At 28.0% G+C, this 16,015-nt stretch overlaps 1 long non-coding RNA gene across 2 annotated transcripts; it reads left to right on the plus strand.

Annotated features, from left to right (window-relative positions):
• The first annotated feature begins 5,168 nt into the window (after nucleotides 1-5,168).
• On the plus strand, nucleotides 5,169-15,231 carry LOC129988564 (uncharacterized). 2 transcript variants are annotated; one of them, XR_008785656.1, is made up of 4 exons: nucleotides 5,169-5,495; nucleotides 11,485-11,600; nucleotides 11,752-11,824; nucleotides 13,908-15,231. It is a non-coding gene; the product is annotated as an uncharacterized LOC129988564 (long non-coding RNA). The 2 variants fall into 2 exon arrangements; XR_008785655.1 differs by lacking the exon at nucleotides 13,908-15,231 and adding an exon at nucleotides 13,626-13,868.
• The last annotated feature ends 784 nt before the right edge of the window (nucleotides 15,232-16,015 follow it).

A 16,015-nucleotide genomic window follows, 5' to 3' on the forward strand; every position in this document is an offset into this window, starting at 1 on the left:
ATATTTTAAAAGAAACTGATAATATATTCCCTATTATTTCAGTCAATTATTTTAAGTGAAAAGAACACTAGACAATTAAATTCTAAGATTAATTATGAAAAAAAGGCGATTTTCCCTTCAATATAATTTAAAAAAAAATCAAACGATGAATTTTTAATTTTTATCATAAAAAGTTATTTCCTGCATTGAATTAAGGATAATTGGATTCGATAACTAATTTATTCAAATATGTTCAAAATGCAAACGACACATTTTTTCTTGTCAACTAATACATTCTTTTTGCATTTGTTTAAAAACTTCAAAGCTTTTCAATAACATAAACAAGTTGGCTTATATATTATTTTTATAATACATGCTACCTAAATAACATTTGTATTGTAATAAATGCTGAATTATGGGATAGAAATAAAATTATTAACTATAGTTGCTTCACTATGTAACATTTAATTGTTTTTGTCTATTGTTATTTGAAGCGAGCTATTTTTTTCAATTCCTACTATTAATACTCTCTCTCTCTCTCTCTCTCTATATATATATATATATATATATATATATATATATATATATATATATATATATATATAATTTTCAATCGTTAATAAAATATTTTTTATTATTCCACTCAAGTTCAAATACATTTTTAAAAATATGTAGAGGATGATACTTGATTTAATGCAGTTTTTTCAAATATTAAATAATTAATTAAATTTGTCCAGTAATTTCTATTTCGTCGCCAAATCCGTCACCATGTTGCCAAATGGTCGCCCAGTTTGTCGCAAGTTTAATAAAAAGTAACTAAAATAATTTTTTGTTGTTGACCTAAGTAGGAATTGACTTAATTTTTATATATATATATAGTACTTGTTTCTAAGAAACATTAAACTATTGTTCCTTAATCTCATTTTACGAATTTTTTCCTTTTCTGACTCTAAAATTATTTTCCTGTTCCGTGAATATTCTTTTTATTCTTTAAATCACCATTTCTCTGAAAGATCTTATACATAAGGTACTATCTCAATGATGGACTTATAACTAATATATGAAGTATTCGAGATAGGAATATGGTTTGGTTTGGTTTGTTTTAGTGGCGCAAAAGCCATATTTGGCCATGCTGCGCCAAAAGGAATATGCTTTCAGTTGACAAAATGTTCAGACTGAAAAATATAATAGTATTTTTCTTTGTTTCAGTCAATAAATATATTTTTGAAATAATTATGAATTTTGCAATATATTGTCTTTCGATGCTATAAACCATATTCAGTTAAATATCCTGGCCATTCTAACTTTCAAATTAAAAAACGTTTCACTCTTCTGCGACGAAATATGACTGTGATATAAAGATTTAAATATAATTATTTTAGGACTATCTGAAATGTTATTTTAGACCTATCAACCTTGAGGAAAACTTGCCCTGATTAGCGTATTTCTGTTCGAGACGGTCAACGGAGTGGTCTTAAACCGCACATTTTTATAAAATAATGATATTCAAATTTTTATTATTCAGTCAATTTTAGTCGCAAAAAGTGTGAACTTTTAAAAATTTAAAATATTAATATTTCAAGAATATTTTATTAAATAGGACTCACAAGACCATAAGTTTGTAGGAAAATTTAAAATTCATAATTCATTAGAATATTCATTGACTCAAATTACATAAAATATAATTATTTACTTCATTTAATTCCTTTTCTTATTAGATGCATATGTTTATTATTAACGGTTTAGAAATTAGCTATTGGGCCCAGATCCGAATGGATATTCTGTATAGACTAAAAATCATGTTTGCTTTAAATAATAAAGATTTATTGAATTGATAGTACAGATATTTTAAAAGTCAAAAAAATCTTTTCTTTGCATTACTGTTTCTAGATAATGTTATATTATCTGTTTTATTTTATACACACACGTGTTAAAAATGACTCTTTTTTAGCCTTGATATACTGTGAGAAGTAGCTTAATATTTTATTTTGTGCTTTTATCAACATGATGGCAATGCTGTAGAAAAATCTAATTTTTCTCATGCTAGTATAACGTGCTCGTGAAATTACGTTTTAATTTATGCGAAATATGTCGTTGAAAAATATGCTTAAAATGTTTTTTTTAAAAATTGAAAAAAATATTTGTCAAAACAATAGACACCATTGAAAGGATTTTTAATTTTTTAAAAATAATGTAAAATATTCTACAGATTCTAACTTTCAAATAAAAAAACATTTTAACGATTTTTTTGTTTGCTGTAATATTTTCGAAAATTATTGCCAAAAGATGCCAGCATTTCACTTAACTTTCATTTACTTAAAACTCTAAATAAATTTTTTAAAATTCATCTGATGTGCACATCCTTATCTTCCAAAATATAAATATACAAAATTTAGTGGCTTTAATTCAAAAAATCCAGTTAGTAGAAGGTCAACATAAGGCACGCATTTATCTTTATTATAAAGAGGAAATAAATTGTTGGGAAATATGTTAAATATAGTTTAAAATTAATTTAAAATAGAAAAATTATACGTCAAAACAATAGGGCCACACACACACACACACACACACACACACACACACACACACACACACACACACACACACACACACACACACACACACACACACACTCATCCGTATTATAAGTAAAGATGTTTTTTTTTACCGTAATTTCTGATATTATTATAGCACAAAAACGAAATTTACATCATATTAAAATTCAAAAGATGCTCTTTCTATGATTCAATTTAAATATACTTGAATTTTTATTTATTTTTGATTAATTTAGAAAATTATTTTAAGTATGTTAACAACATTATATTTCACATTTATAAAAAAACTCAAATCTTTTTTACAGTTGCTACAAATATTTCATCTTGGAATTTCCCACCTGGAGTTTGTTGAAAATGAAGGTATGAAAATATGACCTTTTTTTCCGTAATGAGATGATTTTCTGTCCAAAGTGTGTTTTTTGAATTTTTGTCGCACTTATAAATAACGTTTAATTTGACAAGTAGGCAATGAAAAAATGTTTCTTTAACACGCGTCAATTTTTAAAGACTGCTCATCTCTCCTGTAATAATAGGTAAATACGTTAAAAAATCGATTCTTTGCGAAATTATGAGATTTTTTAAAATTTAATGCCCTTGATGTTTGAACAGGTTTCTTAATAAAACCATTAGAATTTTTTCTAAGTCTATATTTGGGGAAGTTACACTTATTTTTATATTTGCATTTGCATACGTTTTAATGCTATTTTACATATTTAAATGTTATTTCATCAAATTCTGATCTTTGATAGAATTTTTCAGCGAACAACCCGATAAATTAAAATCTAATGTATATTTTTTGTTCAAAATTGATATAATAAATTCTCAATATGGTCTGCAGTTCTTAAACTAGAGAATAAGAAAGATTTTATACTTATTTTAGTGCTTCATAAAAGTCGAACCCCAGTATTTAAAGAATGGATACATATGCGGCTTATTTTTCAGTTCAAGAACTAAGTAATATATTTCTTAAGCTATCCGCAAAATTTAAAGCAAATTCATTTGATAAACTTCAAAACTAAAAGACTTTTACTTTAAACCTCTTTTTAGTCATGAAAAGTCCCTTTTGCGAATTTTTAAAATCTTTTTGCCACTTTATATGTAAGTTTCATTAATGATTTTAAAAATTCATAATATATTGCACATTCATAAAATATTTGCATAAATCTCTTTTATGCAAATATTTGAGAATATAACTATTTTAGAACGTTTTTCAAAAGTTTCATCCTGAATAATTCCTGATAAAAATGATTATATATATATATATATATATATATATATATATATTATCATTTTTATCACCTCAAAATTTCTTTTTTATTATACTAAAATGAATTTGCATCAAATCAGAGAACTTTTTATTGAATAATTCTTTGTGATATTGCCTAAATTAAAAAAAAATATTCGTCAGTACACATAAGACTACAAAGCTGAATACTTCTATTTTTTGTATTGGAATTTTTAAAAATGTTTCAGTAAGAAAGTTTTTCTGTTATTTGAAATTTAATTACTTCCATTTAAAAGTTCAAAGTTTTGAAAATGATAGAAAATAAGGGAAATGCATATTACAGTGAACAGAACAGTGTAGGTTTTCAAAAATTGTATGATATATGATCATCAAAATTTGAAGCCTAAAAATATTTTTCTGGAAAGGACATAAAGATAAACTTGCTTAATATATTTATTTGAATCTTTTAGTAGACAGAGGTCGTTGGTAGTTTCATAGACTATGTATTACTCAATCATTTGCTATAAATGTTTAAAAAATAATTTTAATTTAAGCTTATAGGAACCTTAACTGTTAAGTATATGGAAACTTATTTATTTATGTTTCATAAACTTCTTGCTCTAAGAACCTGAATGTCATGAAAACTACCATACTTGGTCGAGAAACTTAATTTAAGAATCTCTAAATTAAACAGAAGGGTTAAAAAATTTCTCAAACGGTATAAGAAATTTTAGTTCCCACAACTATTGAAATATATTCATGTTTTAGAAGTTATTACTTTAAAATCCAAAAAGTTATATATGCTGAATCAGTTGAAGTCAGAATTCGTAGTTTAAAATCAGAAGAAAAAATTATTCTTATTTAAAAAAAAAAAATCTCGAAATTTTATTGACATGTTTTTTTAAAAATCATTTAAGTTCAGTGTACTTAACGACCTTAAAGTCCCGAAATTTATAGACGCGAACCCTCTTTGCGACGGTATCACATCATTTAAGAAACCTGCACAATATGAATAAAAATCTCTTAAAAATGATTGATTTTAATTAAAATTCTGCCTTCATGACCTTAGGCCAACCATAAAGTTTATTTTTCTTCTTTTGCAATTATTTGTGAGCTACTGCGCATCACTAGAGTAGATGATTCATGCCAATTTTTTTTCGACTTTCTCTATTCAGCTGGGTTTCTGCAATATTATTTTTGCGTGATTTAATTCGGAGGCCTTATTTATATAACATGAGAAGCATGATTGGGCACATAAAATTCATATCATCCCCTATTACAAATTCGAATGTTTTCGAACTATTTTTGGATTTGCACACTTTTTCTGAAAACAGGATTTCCATTAGAAGTGCAACTTAAATAAATATTGATATTTTTCATATCGTAATTTACTCGACCTGCTTAATGTAAAAACGTGAACCGCTTGGATGATAAACAGCAATTTCCAAAATTGAAGAGATAGGACAAATTTTACATAATAATATTAAGAAATTCCAATCGAATTATTTTTTTCCATCCTCTTCATGATTATACTTTGACAGAGGCCATAGCAACCAAATAAAGTTTTCAGACGATGAATCAACCATTTTCCATTCTGTTGATCATCAGGCGCAGTTTTTCAGCACAGATCACATTTCTTTCGTGGGAGTTAGCTTTAAAGATAATACCATTAGAGAACTGATATATCGCCATATTTTCATCCTGATATATTTTTCCGATTATAAAAGCTAATTATGGTAAGTTGAAATGACTATTTCTTGATTTAAAATTCATGCTGAATTTCTGTATTTGAAAAATAATTATATTAATAATATATTGTTCCCGTAAAAGAACAAAATTTCTTCACTGTACTAAAAATATTTTACTGTGTATTAATTTCTAAAGTTATTAATTGCTATTTACTTAGTATCCTGAAGTCTCACATTTTTACTATTAACGACGAAGATATTTTAGGCATAGTTTCAATATCTTTCAATTATTTAATATAATACATTCGACTTAAAGTTGCATAAAAAATAAAGCTTCACATATATTTGCTTCAAAATCATTCTGTAATCATATTACTTTGGGTTATTAAATGAATCTATAAAGTTAACAGTCCCTAAACGTTTAAGGATGTTATGTATTTTAACTTTTATTTTCTTTTAATTAGTACAAAAATATAAAATTTATTTGTATTACCAGAGATAATCCGATAACTGCGAAGTGTTTATAAAATTTCAATTTCAGAAATTCCTAAAAGTTGACTTCTTAATTCTGAACTGAAGCATATTACCTACCAATCAGCATTTAAATTCTAAACAACGATTTCAATCATAGTTTTGAAACAAGGCGAATTATTTATCAGCATTTTGATTCTTCGCAACTTCTGATAAGGTCTTCATTAATCATAATTATGACAAAGTCACAATTATCATAATTATGACACTTTGAAATTTTGACAAGAAACGAATTATTAACATTTAACTTCTTAAGAATTCAAATAAAACACGACATTCTTCAAAATTCTTTACTCTAATTTAATTAAGAAAAAGATAGTTAATAATATTTTAATTTTCTAATAAGAGGTATGCGTGTAGGAGATTTCAATTTAACTGCCATAATTTATTGTCATACGCATCCACAATTTCTGAAACGCGAAAAGTATATACGAGTTAAGAATTGGTTAACATATTGAAATGTCAGATTTGATTACATTTCCGTATGCAAATACATAAAAATATTTTATGATCAATTTATGCAAATCCTGCTAGTGTCGGTCGTGATAAAATGTTTGTTTTGAAGTGGTTTGTATTACGTAAAATTATACCAGTTACAAACAAAATTGCCAAAAGCATCACTTTAGTATTGAAAAAGTAAATTTTGTTGAAAAGTAAATTTTGTTTGTAGTTTGTTTTTGATCAAAGTACTGAAATATGGAGAAAACGTTATAAGCAATAAAAGGAAATAAATATAAGCAATATGAATTATTATAAGCAAATAAAGGAAAATCTGATAAAATAAATCACGTTTTTATAGAAAGGAATATTGGTCGCAAAATAAAAGAAGAAATTCCGCAACATTTGTGACGGAAAAATATTTCAGCAATTGAAAACAATGACTTTTTAAGAAAGGAAATGAAGCAATTATTTTTTTTCTATCAAAAAATCCTTTTAAAAATTCGTTTCAATTTTTTTTCTTAGAAACTTTTAAAAAAAATATTTATGAGCGAATTATGTTTTATTAATCAAGAACATTTCTCATGAAACTTCGAATCCGATCGTTTACGTGAGAGGTGGGCTGACATTTCCAGGGTATGGGCTACTTCGAATTTTTTCTAACTGTTGCGGTCCACCCAGTGGCATAGGTGTGTTGATCTAAAATAAAGGGTCTATAATATTGATTTTAACTTAATAATGAATACGAAATATGTACTTATCAACATAACTGCAAATATAATAATAATAGCATGATACAAACATAAAAATAAAAGCCACAAATATATTAATATCAAATGATGTATTTAATATCAAGCAATTCAAAATGCATTTGAAAATAAACCATTTTCATCTAAAATATTTCTCATAGTTATAGTTAGTAGAAGACTTCATTTGCATACTGTCCACCAATCTTGAATAAATTCGGTATGTAACTACCAACTGCTAATCTTGCACTGGATTCTAAGTGGTCGTCTGTGAGAAGAGAAACGATATGTTATATCAATTATATTCATCGTTGAAAATGCAGATTTACACAGGTCGGTAGAATAAAGATGAACGATGTCAAATGATGTGCAACTTTTTGTAAATTATGCCAATTTGAAAGAGAGATAAAGATAATATATAATTTATATTCTCAGTTATTTCTTCAACATTCCCAAATGGGTAACACATGAATGTAACAATTGGTTATAATCTAGTAAGTTCTTAAAAACGTCCCTCAAATTCAGAGTGAAGTTTTGTTATTTCATTCTAATATTTTTCTTTGTTCAATGGCACCTCCGTTTTTAAACAATTCGTTAGAAATATTTTTGAATTTTTTTTATCGGTATTCCATAAATATGTTTTTTTAGTATGGGTGTCTTACGTATTAATAAAGGTGGTCACCCTAAAATGTCTTGGTTGTCCACCGGTCTATCGCGATTGACTTAATGCCCTTCCTGGTTTACGTCATGTGAAAGTAACGGAAGAAAAAGTGAGATGAATAAAGTATTTCGAGAAATTAGGTTTCTCTGCACTATAAAGAAAACAAAAATTTCGAAACTTAATAATAAAAAGTACGAAATAAATGAAAAATGTTGGAAATACATTTTAAGAAATTGCTTGTAAAATACTAGAAACAGAAAAAAAAAAATCATTATTAAAGCCATTGAAATCTATTTTTATTAATCTTACTTATAGACTGACTTAATTCTATTCAAGGAGTACCAATGTTCTCTATTTTCAATACAAGAAATCTGCTCCAACTGCCTTCAATGGAACTTTCTTGAAAAAATAATTTTTTGTCAAACATTTATTTGTTTCAGGCGGTACAATCGTTTGCAGTTTATGAAATGACAATACAATAATAAAATGAAATCTTTCAAAGTAATTCTTTTTTAAAAGCAATGAAATCTGAATAAACCTTAAAAGATAATCTATCCGCTTGTTTCTATTTTATAGTAATCCGTAGTGTTTCAAATGATTTGGCATTTCAACGGAACTTACAGCTTGCATTAATTTTATTGCAATGACAATAACAGCAATAAAATTAGTATGAATCAATAAAAAAATATTTATCTACCTGCTATCGGCATTAGTATCCTCTATTGCAGTGGCGGGCATTAAGTCGATCGTGATCGACCAATGGACCACCAACACATTTGAGGCTACCGCCTTTACTAAGATTTAAGACGCGCACACTAAAAGAAACATTTTATGGAACATTATAATCTCTTCATCTCTTGAGGAAGATGAAGTTTTTCTTCTTTAAAATGACATAATTTTAAAAGCACGTAGTTCAGAATTTAAGAATAACTTTTAGAATCTAATGGAGGAAGTTAAATATCCTGATTTAAAAAAAGCTGCATATCATTTAACCTCGTTCTTTGGCTCTACCTACATGTGTGAATCTGCATTTTCAACGCTGAATATAATTAAGACAATATATTGTTCCGTCTCACAGGGGACCACGTAGAATCCAGTGTAAGATTAGTAGTTAGTAATTATATACCGAGATATTCAAGATTGGTGGACGCATGCAGCCTACTAACTACAACTCCGAAAACTAACTTCAGATGAAAAGGATTTATTTTTAATGTATTTTGAATTATTTGATATTAAATGCGTCATTCGATATTAGTATATTTTTGGCTATCTTGCTATTAGTATTATATTTGTATCTTGCTATTATTGTTTGTAGTTAGTTAAGTAAGTACATATTCCGTATTTATTATTAATTTATAATAAATAGTGTGTACCTACGCCACGGGTTGGACCGCATCATTTTGAAAAAATTAGAAGTAACCCGTACCCTGGAAAAGTATGCCCACCCCTGCTCTATTGCATTTCAAATGATTTCCTATTTCAACGAAATTTACCGCACCATATTTCGAAGTAAAATTTTCAATTAATATTAATTCATCTCCAAAAGCTATTGTGTCCTAACAGCCGATTCTTGATTTGACAATTAATGCATTGCTAATAGGAGATTCGATTCAACGGTAGATACGTCGTGCACATGTAATTTTGTCTTTAAATTATAAAAAGGAAAAGAATATTTCAATTCTGGGAGAAGAAGTGCATTTTTATATATTGTCATATACGAAAGCCACATGGACCTTGTTCATCTCATAAGATATCGTCAAAATGGCAATAGAAAGAAAATGTTAAATATTAAATTTTGTACTTTCTTGTAGTATTAAACATTCCATTTAAATATATGTTTTAAATACAATTGCAATTTATAAATTAATTCGGCAAAACTCTGAATATATACATACATGCATACATTCAGGGCGTTGCCAAAGTTTATCGACAAATTCAGAGGGTTGATAGAAGGCTTCAAGATGAAAAACTGCCTTCTGTAAACTTCATCTCTCGTTTAGTAAGAGAAAAATTGCAAAAAATAGTTATGAAGGTTGTGACGTTGAAAGGAGCAAAAAGGGGTGATGGTTTGCAACCTTATTTCCTATGGTAAATTTTCATCCTCTTGATGACTATTAGCACAGCTCTCACTTTGTCGGTCAACTTCGGCAACATCCTGTATGTGTGTATAATAAAAGAATACAAGTAAGTAGTAGCAGCTTAAATGTTGTTGTACAAATCCATTGTAAAAAAATCTACGCTCAGAAAATCTTTGTATTTTCTGTAAATTCTGTACAAAATTCAAGGAAGTAAGTTCTGTAAATTCTACAAGAAGCAGCAAGTGACAAGAAGAAATCGATAACCATAAATACTTTTAGTCCAATAAAAAAATTGTACAATTAACGGTGGGACATGCCATTAAGCATATGCCGACGGCTCTAAAATGTGAGCTTTTTTTCACCGATTCAAATTACTTTTGGAATTGAGATATACAGGCCTTCTTTTATTCACCTTAATTTTTTGTTTAATTTTTTGATTAGTGGTTCAATAAAATAAATTACATGCATGCATTTACTAAATTTTCATTAATTTGAATAAATTAAAACTTTTATTCCAATTTCATTTCATGAATTTTAGTAGTTAACTCCCCTTTTATTATTTTCTCGTATACGAAATATACAAAAAAAAAAGTATTACAGTCATCAAAAAATTTGACGTACACTTTTTGATGAATGTCGTAGGTTCAGGCCTCCCGAGTCCGAAATATATACTTTTTAATTAAAATTTCACAAAAGCAGATCGTTTATTTTTAGAGTTTCAACATTTTTTAATTAAAATCTCACAAAAGCAGATCGTTTATTTTTAGAGTTTCAAAATTTTTTAATTAAAATCTCACAAAGGCAAATCGTTAATTTTTAGAGTTTCAACATTTTTTTTAATTAAAATCTCACAAAGGCAGATCGTTAATTTTTAGAGTTTCAACATTTTTTAATTAAAATCTCACAAAGGCAGATCGTTAATTTTTAGAGTTTCAACATTTTTTAATTAAAATCTTACAAAATCATAATCATTAGAGTTTTTATTTTTAGAGTTTCAAATTCTTTTATTTATTTTTATGCACAATCATATTTATTTTTTCAATGTGTTGCGTGGTTCCAATTATTATTTTTTAATTACTGACTAGATATATATTTTCTATTTTTTTAAAAAAATTTATGATGTAAAACGCTTTTTTGAAAGGATTCAAATAACGGTAAAACCATAGTTTGGTTCATTATTGTTTGAAAATTAACTTAGTTTTATTTCCAACCCTGATTTAAACTAATTCCAATCTGTAGCACGAAAAGCTATTTAAAAAAAGACAAACAATTTCTTAAAAAACTATACAGTTAAAGTTTTTTCTGTTATGTTTTGAGAAAAAAACAACAACTACAAATTCGAGTCTTTATTTAACAAAGTTTTGTATTTAATGAAATCTTAGCGAATCTTGGCAAAGCATAGACTTATTATAATAATTACACTTATTATATAAATTACATTTATGCATTATTCACTCTCCATATTACGATAGATAAAAAAGTTCTTTCGATTTTTACAATGTTTCATGATCCTGATTTGTCGAAATTCCAACAAAATCTACAAATCAACTATCGTGATCTCATGCTAGCCTATTTTATTATAGAAAGAACAGAGCCAAGTGTCAAGTTGTCACCACACGGACGAAGACATTTATTTATGTATATGTTGAGGAGCATGATGTACTACAAAGTATTATGAAATGTAATGGAAAACCCTGTGGTAAGTAATGTAAATAATGAAGAAGTGATTCAGAAACTTTTACAAGATGAAATGTTAAAATTCCCATCGTATTGAACATAACACGATGGGAATTGCATGTTAAGAAATAATGTAGATTACGTATTTTAATTTTTACAACATTTTTCTTCAGAATAAACTGTACAAATCAAGATCACAGCTATTTTGTTATAATGCAGGACACGTGTAAAAATCAATGAAACATAGTAAGTAAATTTCTATCTGCTTTTTTTTTTCATAACTTAATCTACAAATTTCTATTTCACAAGACTTTTTTAGAACCGACGAGACTACTTTAAATGGAGATTAGAGTGTATTTCAAAATGCATAATTTAGAATTAGTTTCCTATTGCATTTAAATAAAAAATGATTCATATGAAATATTTTCATATGAAAGTGATTAAGAATAGCAAACATACACATATATAATAACAACATTAAATAGCAATTATGATAGAAACTATTTAACGAACAACCTCATTTTCGCATCATTTTATGAACAGTCATGAAATTTAATTGGAACAGTTTTTATAAAGCTGAACACAAAAGTCTGAAGCAGATTCAGTGGGATTTAAGGTGATAATTATTGGAGAAGAAGAACCAAATCGAAAATTCACGAATTGTTTAAAGAGCCAGATAATAATAAATTTATAAAAATAGAAAAGATGAAATGGGACGGATATTTAATAAGTTTGTGAAGCAATCAAGCCACAAAAAAAAAGAAGATATTTTTATGGGCTGAACCATTTGGTATCCGGAAAAGAGAGAGATCAAGATTTAGGTAGATTCACTGTTTGGAGAAAGACTTGAAAACTATTGAGTTGATAAATTGGAAAACCTTAGCCAAGAGCAGGGCGCCAAGGAATGAAATTCTAAGAAAGGCTAGGTCCCATCCGAGGCTGTCGCGCCAGTGAAAAAGAAATACGAAGGCTATTGACTTTACAAGATTCTCCAAATATGAATAGAAATATTAAGATGTTGCGTCAATTTCGTTGTGATGAAATAAAGTTTTAGGCTGAGTTTAGTTAGATTAACATCCCATTTTAAATGACACAAGAAATACAAGGTTACGATCTTCTTCATTTAGAGCCCAAATTAGATAACCGGAACGCTATCTGAACTGACACCTCCTCCTATATCTCGCATATAGCTATAGTTTGAAGGTATTTGAACTCGATATAAAAGTATGACGTAATAAGGGCCAGAACAGAATGTAAAAAAAAGAGAAAGTTTTCAAATATTGATCGAGGAAATAAGATTTTTTTTTTCGTTCCGGTGCCATAAATATAATGACGGTGAATAAAAATTTAAGTTGAGTTGAATTTCAAAACAATTTTTTTTTTAACATCAAGATCACTATTTTTTTTTTTTTTTTTTTTTTTTTTTTGTCATTTAGAGCAATTTTGATGGCACGAAATATTATAATTTAACTCTTTTCTGTAGAGTCATTGGAATAATAGTAAGAGTTTTGATCTAAATCTGGAAAATATTATTGTAAATTATGCATTTGATATACATTACTCATTTTTATATCTAATGCACTTTGTAATGAAATTCTCAATGGGTGTAATGACTCGAATGTCTTTCATTGTTATAGATTTTCACTTGCTTCTTCAGTGTTAGAGTTTTTAAAATTCTACACATGTTTATATTCTCCATAACTATGCACAATTTTAGTTTTTTAGAATTGACTAATGAATTGATCTGTCAATATACTAAATTTTAATTCCCTATCAGAGATGCCATTTGAGAGGAAAATGCCTCTTACGATTTCAAAATACATATTAATCAGCAAAAACTAAAAAAATAAAATAAAAAGCTTTTATTACTTTTTTCATTAATAAGCCGCGTTTTAAAAAGTACTTTTTATTAAATAAACTTTATATTCTGGATGAAAATGAGCCGAGAATCCGGTAATATGAAAAATTGTTTCCATTTGGAACCCTTATCTTCTAGGTCCGATCTTGGGCTAGTAACTAATGAATAAATGTAATTTTTTTTTATTAGGATGATTCATACGCTCAAGCAGCAGAACATGCATTCATCTGTTAAAGGAACACCCATTTAATTTCTATCATAATTTGATGCTCACTGTAATTTGATAATTAGACTCTCACTTTAACTGTTATCTTGGTCTCTTCTATACAGAAAAAAAATTTTAAATGTAGTTTAAATCCAAGTCCTTTTTTATTCTTTAAGTTTATTATTACTGTTATTTATTTTGCTACCCTAAAATATAATAAATTGTAAATCTGTTTTATTTTTCATGACTGGTTTGCTATCGTCAAGAAAACTACAACAAAGATTCTATTAACCTCCTAGAAGCAGGTTCAAGAAATCTGTGCGAACTTTTTCCCTCTCATACTGATAGATCTGAGACTCTCTTGGAAAATCGCTTATATATATCAGATCCGAGGTTTTTCGATTGCCCGTTATTTTCTTTCTTCAGTTGCCAAAGGGTGGCCTAGAGACAAGAAGTGTCTGTTCGCAGAGGAAGGGGGTCAGGTTGAATACACATAGTTTTTGAACTCATGTTCCGATTAGCCGCGTACTTTTGCAGGTTATTTTGAGCAGCCACTCGTTAAATGTAGACAGTAAATGTGTATCCAAAATGAGTCTTTGTTAATAGACATAAAAATGAATGCTTATGAAAAATACAAGTACGCATACAGGTATTATTATTAGCCTGATCTACAAGGCTAAAAGTCTTCCAACTTGTGAAATGTAATTAATTTTAAAAAACAAATAAAATGAATATAAAATGACAAATTAGAAAGTTCACAAGTTTTTCTCTCTATAGATTAGTTTCATATAAGTATCCTCGATTCAAATGACTTTTGGAATTTAGCTTTAGAATACGAAAATTTGTTACGAATCTGTAATGTTGCCCCCCGGCACGGTTAGTTCCATCGCCAGAAAGACCATTTTATAATTAGCTCTATAGGATGCTGAATGGATGTCGAACCAATGACTCTCCAAGCTTGGCGACTTTGGCAACACAACTGAAGATTCTAGAATTTTCAGGAATTTTGGCGATAGGATCAATACGAGGCAAATTGTGCCGATTCATCCAGAACTTTCTGCATCCTGCTGCGGAAGCTAAAAAAGAAAGCCCGCAGATCAAGCCGGTGTCAGTCAGTCAGTCAGTCATTAATGAGTTTGTTGGATCAGTCCAACTAACCAGCATCAGTTCAACTAATCAGTTCATCAGTCCAGCGAAGCACAATCCAACCATTTCAATATTACTGCATTGCGGTATCAGATGTTTTGCTATAAATACTGAGTTGGACAAAAAATAAAGAAATCATGCAAATAAACACCGAAACTCTTTGTCATGAAAACCAAAATGTCGGACGAGATTCTGTATTTATACATTTGTTATTTTAATGTTAAAGAAACAAAATTATAACTTATTTTCACTCATTGTGATAACTGATTTAAACGGCACAGCGGGCAGATGCGTTTCGTCTAAAATGTGCTTTGTTAGTGCTATATGTGTTCAAGAGTTTAAATGGTTGCCACAATACAAATTTAATCGATAAAATATAACGCATTGGCAACGTATAATTAATCAATTGACCTCATGTTCCACATTCCTGATAACGGAACGAAGCTTTAGAGGAAACAATACTAAAGGACCTAATTGGTGTTCTTTTGAAACGAATGACTAATATCGCTTTTTAAAAGAGTATTGAAAATATTAAATAAGATGAGAGAAATTTGATTCTAAAAAGATTTATTAAAACGGAACTCGTTAATAAGTTTGTCATGCAAAAGTCATTGATAAAAGTTATTAATTTAAGTGTATGAAACTAATGCAGTCTGAGATACTGAACAATAATTTTCAGTTTAATGATAATTAAATAGTTATACCTTGTTTCAGTTATTTAATAGAACACATCTACTATCCAGTACCCTCTTTACATCAAGGAAATCACGTCATCCCGTTGCCAATACAATGCCTATCCTTATTCCTAAAGTTAGATATTGTCAACGAATATAAAGTTGAAAGCAATTATTTCATTTGGACCTAAGAACACAGTACTGTATTATCGCCAACTTCGCAACATTTCCGTCCAAAGAAAGGCGACTACCACCATTAAGTCTTAAGGGTAGCCTAATTCCATATTTGGGGAGAAAACATTCACAAAAAGCAATATTTTTATTATAGCATTAAAAAAGGGAAAATATATGTGTTAATGATTCAGTTAAACATTAAAATTGGTTTGGATTTTCGTGCAATAATAGAAAATTTTTTAAAAAAATCATTAGAAAACATATAAAAATTAATACAATTTAGAAAATAGTCGCATAAAATTGAAGTTGGTAACACAGCAAAGCTGTTTTTCTGAAATTTTACAAATGGTTTAGAACAGATTTGGTGCAAATATATGCTC

This window comes from Argiope bruennichi, chromosome 10, assembly GCF_947563725.1.
Source record: "Argiope bruennichi chromosome 10, qqArgBrue1.1, whole genome shotgun sequence".
In the NCBI taxonomy this organism is placed as follows: domain Eukaryota; kingdom Metazoa; phylum Arthropoda; class Arachnida; order Araneae; family Araneidae; genus Argiope; species Argiope bruennichi.